The sequence below is a fragment of the Procambarus clarkii genome, chromosome 10 (genome assembly GCF_040958095.1).
Source record: "Procambarus clarkii isolate CNS0578487 chromosome 10, FALCON_Pclarkii_2.0, whole genome shotgun sequence".
Lineage (NCBI taxonomy): Eukaryota > Metazoa > Arthropoda > Malacostraca > Decapoda > Cambaridae > Procambarus > Procambarus clarkii.
In genome coordinates, this window is record NC_091159.1 from 44,674,427 (window position 1) to 44,681,926 (window position 7,500).

At 42.2% G+C, this 7,500-nt stretch overlaps 1 protein-coding gene across 1 annotated transcript in view; it reads left to right on the forward strand.

Moving 5' to 3' along the window:
• LOC123745217 (uncharacterized) overlaps window positions 1-7,500 on the forward strand; it is a 96,364-nt gene that overhangs the window by 34,723 nt on the left and 54,141 nt on the right. The window contains exon 2 of the transcript XR_006771307.2: window positions 1,382-1,532. The gene's annotated coding sequence lies outside the window, so the exon portion shown is untranslated. The remainder of the gene's footprint in view (window positions 1-1,381; window positions 1,533-7,500) is intronic.

Genomic DNA, 7,500 nt, shown 5'->3' on the forward strand with positions numbered 1-7,500 from the left:
CTTTGTATCTCTGTACCTCTTTGTATCTCTTCATATCTCTCTATATCTATCTGTATTTCTGTCTCTCTCCTCACTCTTTCTCTTCCTTTATCCCTCTCTCTCTCTCTTACACTCTTTTTCTCTTAAATAATATAATTGTCCACCATTGCCGTGTGGGTTATCATCTGGTGGGAGGAGCTTAACGGTGTGGAATATTAAAAAATAGAATAGTTATCCATTTGTTTTGAAAGCAGGGGGCGGAGCTTAAGATAAAGCTGTACAAATATCGTCTATTTTATGCTATTGCAGCCAGCGTAAGGATAGGAGAATATTTGTGGTAATTATCTGAGATCAGTGAATATTAGTGTATATTTATAATAGTGTTTTTTGTTGTTTTTTTTAATATTAATTTTCAACATCGTTCGCTAGGTGTAGCCGGCGGCCAGATCCAAAAATCTTCATAGGGAGTCAGAATGTGACCATGGCACTCCTGTTGCCTATTAAATTCTGACGACCCCCCGGCCGGCCTATGTTCACTCCGTACCCCTGACCCTTCCCCCTTGCAAATTTAGGTGAGGCTATCCCCAAGTGTCTGGCCTCCATCCTTGGATAGACAGACGCAGACATTCTCTTCTAGAGTATAGATATTCACAAGTATCTTTATCATGGGCCCTCCTTTGCCTGTGATCGGCCTTCCACTTCCCCGTGTCTGTTGGTCAAGTTGTGTCCGTGTCTGTTGATCTAGTTATCTACGTTTCCTCTTGGTCAAACCGTCGACGTTGCTTTTCGTTAAGCCATCTACGTCCCTCTTAACCTAGCCATCTATGTTCCTCTTAGTCTAGCCAGCCACGTTCCTCTTTGCTTAGTCATTTTCGATCCTCTTGGTCTAGTTATTATAGTTAATATGACCACTACAACCACCATTACAACCTGTACAACCACCATTACAACCTGTACAACCACCATTACAACCTGTACAACCACCATTACAACCTGTACAACCACCATTAAAACCATAGTCCCCCTCCTCTTCCTCCAACAGTGTCGCCAGCTAAAATTCATCGTTTAATAAAAAAAATATATATCTTGTTTTATAACTTAAACTTAAAACAAAATAAACCACCTGGATATTTAAAACTTCGTAAAATATTAGTAATAATTTTTCTTAGCCTAACAGAAACCGTGTTTTGATGTTATCTGTGTTTTTTATCAACTTATTCTGTCTTGCCTACTTACAGAATTAGTACAATATTGCTTTACGTACTACGATAATCTGCAATTGCAGTGGAATACAAAGCGATGTCTTATAGAGTCCCGCATCTGTCTTGAGGCACTGTGGACGACCTCACTTCTTCCTGAGGTGGCTGGTTAGCTGTTAATGAACTCATTTGCCTCCTTCTAGACGGAAGTGACAGAAGCAGCATCGCCAGCAGCAGCAGCGGTAGCAGCAACAGAAGTAGAGATCACCGTAGGCGTGGAGGTCACAGTAGCAACGGAAGGAGTGGATGTCACCGTAACAACAGTAGGAGTGGAGGTCACCTTAGCAGTAACAGGTGAGGGGGGGCAGCAACAGGAACAACAGATACAAGAGACAGGAGAGTTGCAAGTCTCGACGGAAAGAAGGTAAGGATACAGACAGTTTGACAGTGAAGTTGACAGCGAGAGTGACGCTATGTTGAACATGTTGGCAGCAAAATGGTTTGCCAGTAGGTCAACCTTTTCCCCTGACTGACTGCTAGTTGCAACAGTGCAATCTTTCTGCTTTAATGTCGAGATTGTATCCTTAGAAGAAATTCCCTGCCGATCTTAAACCAAAGACCGTTAGACTTTGGATCCAACTCTTAGCGGATGCTCGTTTTCTTCCAGTTTATGATTCCCATTTGAATGCATTACATCCTACTTTGCAGCTGCTGTCACCTTTCTGTCTAGGACGCCTGGTCAGAGACCGGGCCGCGGAGATCTTGACCCACGGAATCAAGGCAAGGTAACCGCGAGATATCCGCAAGATATCCGCAAGCTAAGCGAGTTATTAAAAATGACAGAAAACATTTGGTAATCATCGGAGAGACTCATTCAAATTCACAACAGCTCTGATATAACTTTGAGATTATATAGTAATGCGGGAAATCAAGTATTAGAATTATTGCAGCCGAAGCAAGAATTCTAATAATGCGTTATTCATGGCACCGTTGTAACACTGTATTACTCATGGCACCGTTGTAACACTGTATTACTCATGGCACCGTTGTAACACTGTATTACTCATGGCACCGTTGTAACACTGTATTACTCATGGCACCGTTGTAACACTGTATTACTCACGGCACCGTCCTAACACTGTATTACTCATGGCACCGTCCTAACACTGTATTACTCATGGCACCGTTGTAACACTGTATTACTCATGGCACCGTTGTAACACTGTATTACTCATGGCACCGTTGTAACACTGTATTACTCATGGCACCGTTGTAACACTGTATTACTCATGGCACCGTTGTAACACTGTATTACTCATGGCACCGTTGTAACACTGTATTACTCATGGCACCGTTGTAACACTGTATTACTCATGGCACCGTTGTAACACTGTATTGCTCATGACACCGTTGTAACACTGCATTACTCATGGCACCGTTGTAACACTGTATTACTCATGGCACCGTTGTAACACTGTATTACTCATGGCACCGTCGTAACACTGTATTACTCATGGCACCGTTGTAACACTGTATTACTCATGGCACCGTTGTAACACTGTATTACTCATGGCACCGTTGTAACACTGTATTACTCATGGCACCGTTGTAACACTGTATTACTCATGGCACCGTTGTAACACTGTATTACTCATGGCACCGTCCTAACACTGTATTACTCATGGCACCGTCCTAACACTGTATTACTCATGGCACCGTCCTAACACTGTATTACTCATGGCACCGTTGTAACACTGTATTACTCATGGCACCGTCCTAACACTGTATTACTCATGGCACCGTTGTAACACTGTATTAATCATGGCACCGTTGTAACACTGTATTACTCATGGCACCGTCCTAACACTGTATAACTCATGGCACCGTTGTAACACTGTATTACTCATGGCACCGTTGTAACACTGTATTACTCATGGCACCGTTGTAACACTGTATTACTCATGACATCGTTGTAACACTGTATTACTCATGGCACCGTCCTAACACTGTATTACTCATGGCACCGTTGTAACACTGTATTACTCATGGCACCGTTGTAACACTGTATTACTCATGGCACCGTTGTAACACTGTATTACTCATGGCACCGTTGTAACACTGTATTACTCATGGCACCGTTGTAACACTGTATTACTCATGGCACCGTTGTAACACTGTATTACTCATGGCACCGTTGTAACACTGTATTACTCATGGCACCGTCCTAACACTGTATTACTCATGGCACCGTCCTAACACTGTATTACTCATGGCACCGTTGTAACACTGTATTACTCATGGCACCGTTGTAACACTGTATTACTCATGGCACCGTTGTAACACTGTATTGCTCATGACACCGTTGTAACACTGTATTACTCATGGCAGCGTTGTAACACTGTATTGCTCATGACACCGTTGTAACACTGTATTGCTCATGACACCGTTGTAACACTGTATTACTCATGGCACCGTCCTAACACTGTATAACTCATGGCACCGTTGTAACACTGTATTACTCATGGCACCGTTGTAACACTGTATTACTCATGGCACCGTTGTAACACTGTATTACTCATGGCACCGTTGTAACACTGTATTACTCATGGCACCGTTGTAACACTGTATTACTCATGGCACCGTTGTAACACTGTATTACTCATGGCACCGTCCTAACACTGTATTACTCATGGCACCGTCCTAACACTGTATTACTCATGGCACCGTCCTAACACTGTATTACTCATGGCACCGTTGTAACACTGTATTACTCATGGCACCGTTGTAACACTGTATTACTCATGGCACCGTTGTAACACTGTATTACTCATGGCACCGTTGTAACACTGTATTACTCATGGCACCGTTGTAACACTGTATTGCTCATGGCACCGTTGTAACACTGTATTACTCATGGCACCGTTGTAACACTGTATTACTCATGGCACCGTTGTAACACTGTATTACTCATGGCACCGTTGTAACACTGTATTGCTCATGGCACCGTCTCAACTTGAACATGGTGAAAATCTTGCCAACGTCAGATATTGATTCAATGCGGCGGCCACACGCTACTGCTGGCAACACTGTTCTGTGTATTTACTATTTGTTTTGTATAATCGAGCTATTAGCTCTTGGGCCCCGATTTTTCTAACCAATTTATTTTTCGTCTATTATGTCTGCAACAAATAGTTCTCTCTGACACATACACACCCAGGAAGCAGCCCGAAGCAGCTGTCTAACTCTCGGGTACTTATTTATTGCTAGGTGAACAGGGGCACAGGGTGAAAGAAGCTCTGCTCATTTGTTTCTACTTCGACTGGGGGATCGAACTCGGGCCCTCAGGACTCAGAGCGCTGTCCACTCAGCTGGGAGGCTTTGTGTGCGTGTGTGTAATTACCTAAGTGTAATTACCTAAGTGTAGTTATAGGATGAGAGCTACGCTCGTGGTGTCCCGTCTTCCCAGCACTCTTTGTCATATAACGCTTTGAAACTACTGACGGTCTTGGCCTCCACCACCTTCTCACCTAACTTGGTCCAACCGTCTACCACTCTGTTTGCGAAAGTGAATTTTCTTATATTTCTTCGGCATCTGTGTTTAGCTAGTTTAAATCTATGACCTCTTGTTCTTAAAGTTCCAGATCTCAGGAAATCTTCCCTATCGATTTTATCAATTCCTGTTACTATTTTGTAAGTAGTGATCATATCACCTCTTTTTCTTCTGTCTTCTAGTTTTGGCATATTTAATGCCTCTAACCTCTCCTCGTAGCTCTTGCCCTTCAGTTCTGGGAGCCACTTAGTAGCATGTCTTTGCACCTTTTCCAGTTTGTTGATGTGCTTCTTAAGATATGGGCACCACACAACCGCTGCATATTCTAGCTTTGGCCTAACAAAAGTCGTGAACAATTTCTTTAATATTTCGTCATGTATTTAAAAGCAATTCTGAAGTTAGAAAGTGTAGCATAGGCCCCTCGCACAATGTTCATTCATGTGATTCTCAGGTGATAGTTTTCTATCTAGAACCACCCCTAGATCTCTTTCTTTTTCACAATTCTTCAAAGATTTCTCACATAATATATAGGTTGTGTGAGGTCTATGTTCTTCTATTCCACATTCCATAACATGGCATTTATTAACATTAAATTCCATTTCCCAAGTGGTGCTCCATATACTTATTTTGTCCAGGTCATCTTGAAGGGCATGACAATCATCTAAGTTTCTTATCCTTTCTATTATCTTAGCATCATCAGCAAACAATTTCATATAATTCTGTATACCAACTGGTAGATCATTTATGTAGACAATAAACATCACTGGTGCAAGAACTGAACCCTGTGGTACTCCACTTGTGACATTTCTCCAGTCCGATACATTGCCACTGATCACTGTCCACATTTTTCTATCAGTCAGAAATTTTTACATCCATGTTAGAAGCTTACCTGTCACTCCTCCAATATTTTCCAGTTTCCAGAACAACCTCTTATGTGGAACTCTGTCGAAAGCCTTTTTTAGGTCCAGATAGATGCAGTCAACCCAACCATCTCTTTCCTGTAATATCTCTGTTGCTCGATCATAGAAACTGAGTAAATTTGATACACAGTATCTTCCAGATCGAAAAACATACTGTCTGTCTGATATAATATCATTTCTCTCCAGGTGTTCTACCCATTTAGTTTTGATTAGTTTTTTCCAATATTTTAACTATTACACTTGTCAATGATACCGGTCTATAATTAAGGGTGTCTTCCCTGCTTCCACTTTTGTAGATTGGAACTATGTTAGCCTTTTTCCACACATCACGCACGCATCACACACACATTGTGGCGCGCGCGTGCATGTGTGTGTGATTGCGTCTATGTGTGTGTGTGTACTCACCTAGTTGTGCTTGCGGGGGTTGATTTTAGGCTCTTTGGTCCCGCCTCTCAACTGTCAATGAACAGATGTATAGGTTCTTGAGTCTATTGGGCTCTGTCATATCTACACTTAAAACTGTGTATGGAGTCAGCCTCCATCACATCACTTCCTAATGCATTCCATTTATTAACTACTCTGACACTAAACAAATTCTTTCTAATGTCTTTATGGCTTATTTGGGCATTCAATTCCACTTGTGTCCCCTAGTGCGTGTGCGTGTGTTAAATAAACTGTCTTTGTCTACCATATCAGTTCCTTTGAAATTCTTATATGTGGTGATCATGTCCCCCCTAACTCTCCTGTCTTCCAGCGACGTGATTCCCGTAGTCTCTCCTCATAGTTCATGCCCCACAGTTCGGGCACTAGTCTGGTGGCAAACCTCTGAGCCTTCTCCAATTTAGTTTTATGCTTGACGGGATATGGACTGCATGCTGGATCTGCATACTCCAGGGTTGGTCTGACATACGTGGTATACAAGGTTCTGAATGAGATGAATGAGTCTATACCCTCTGGAAGATCATTTACGTATATCATAAACAGGACAGGTTCGAGTTCAGAACCCTGTGGGACTCCACTGGTGACTTCACGCCAATCTGAGGTCTCACCCCTCACTGTAACTCTCTGCTTCCTATTGTTTAGGTACTCCCTTATCCACTGGAGCACCCTACCAGTTTTTCTTGCCTGTTTCTCCAACTTGTGTTTGTACTCACAACTATGTGAGTACAACTAGGTGAGTACAAAGGGGTGAAAGGCGGGGTCCAAGAGCTAATAGCTCGATCCTGCAGACACAAATAATAATGGTAAATACACACACACACACACACACACACACACACACACACACACACACAGGGGTGTGTGTTAATAGATTGACAGTTGAGATGCCGGACCAAAGAGCTAGAGCTCATCCCCCGCAAGGACAACTAGGCGAGTACACATATATAGACCCATATATATATATATATATATATATATATATATATATATATATATATATATATATATATATATATATATATATATATATATATATATATATATGCGAACAAGCCTGAATGGTCCCCAGGAGTATATGCAACTGAAAACTCACACCCCAGAAGTGACTCGAACCCATACTGCCAGGAGCAACGCAACTGGTATGTACAGGACGCTTTAATCCACTTGACCATCACGACCGGACATAAGGAAGTGATAGCCGAAGCTATTTGAACCACTTCCCCGCCGCCGGAAGTGGTTCTTTGGTCCCTCCTCTCAACTGTCAATCAACTGGTGTACAGATTCCTGAGCCTATTGGGCTCTATCATATCTTCATTTGAAACTGTGTATGGAGTCAGCCTCCACCACATCACTGCCTAATGCATTCCATTTACTAACTATTCTGACACTGAAAAATTCTTTCTAATATGTG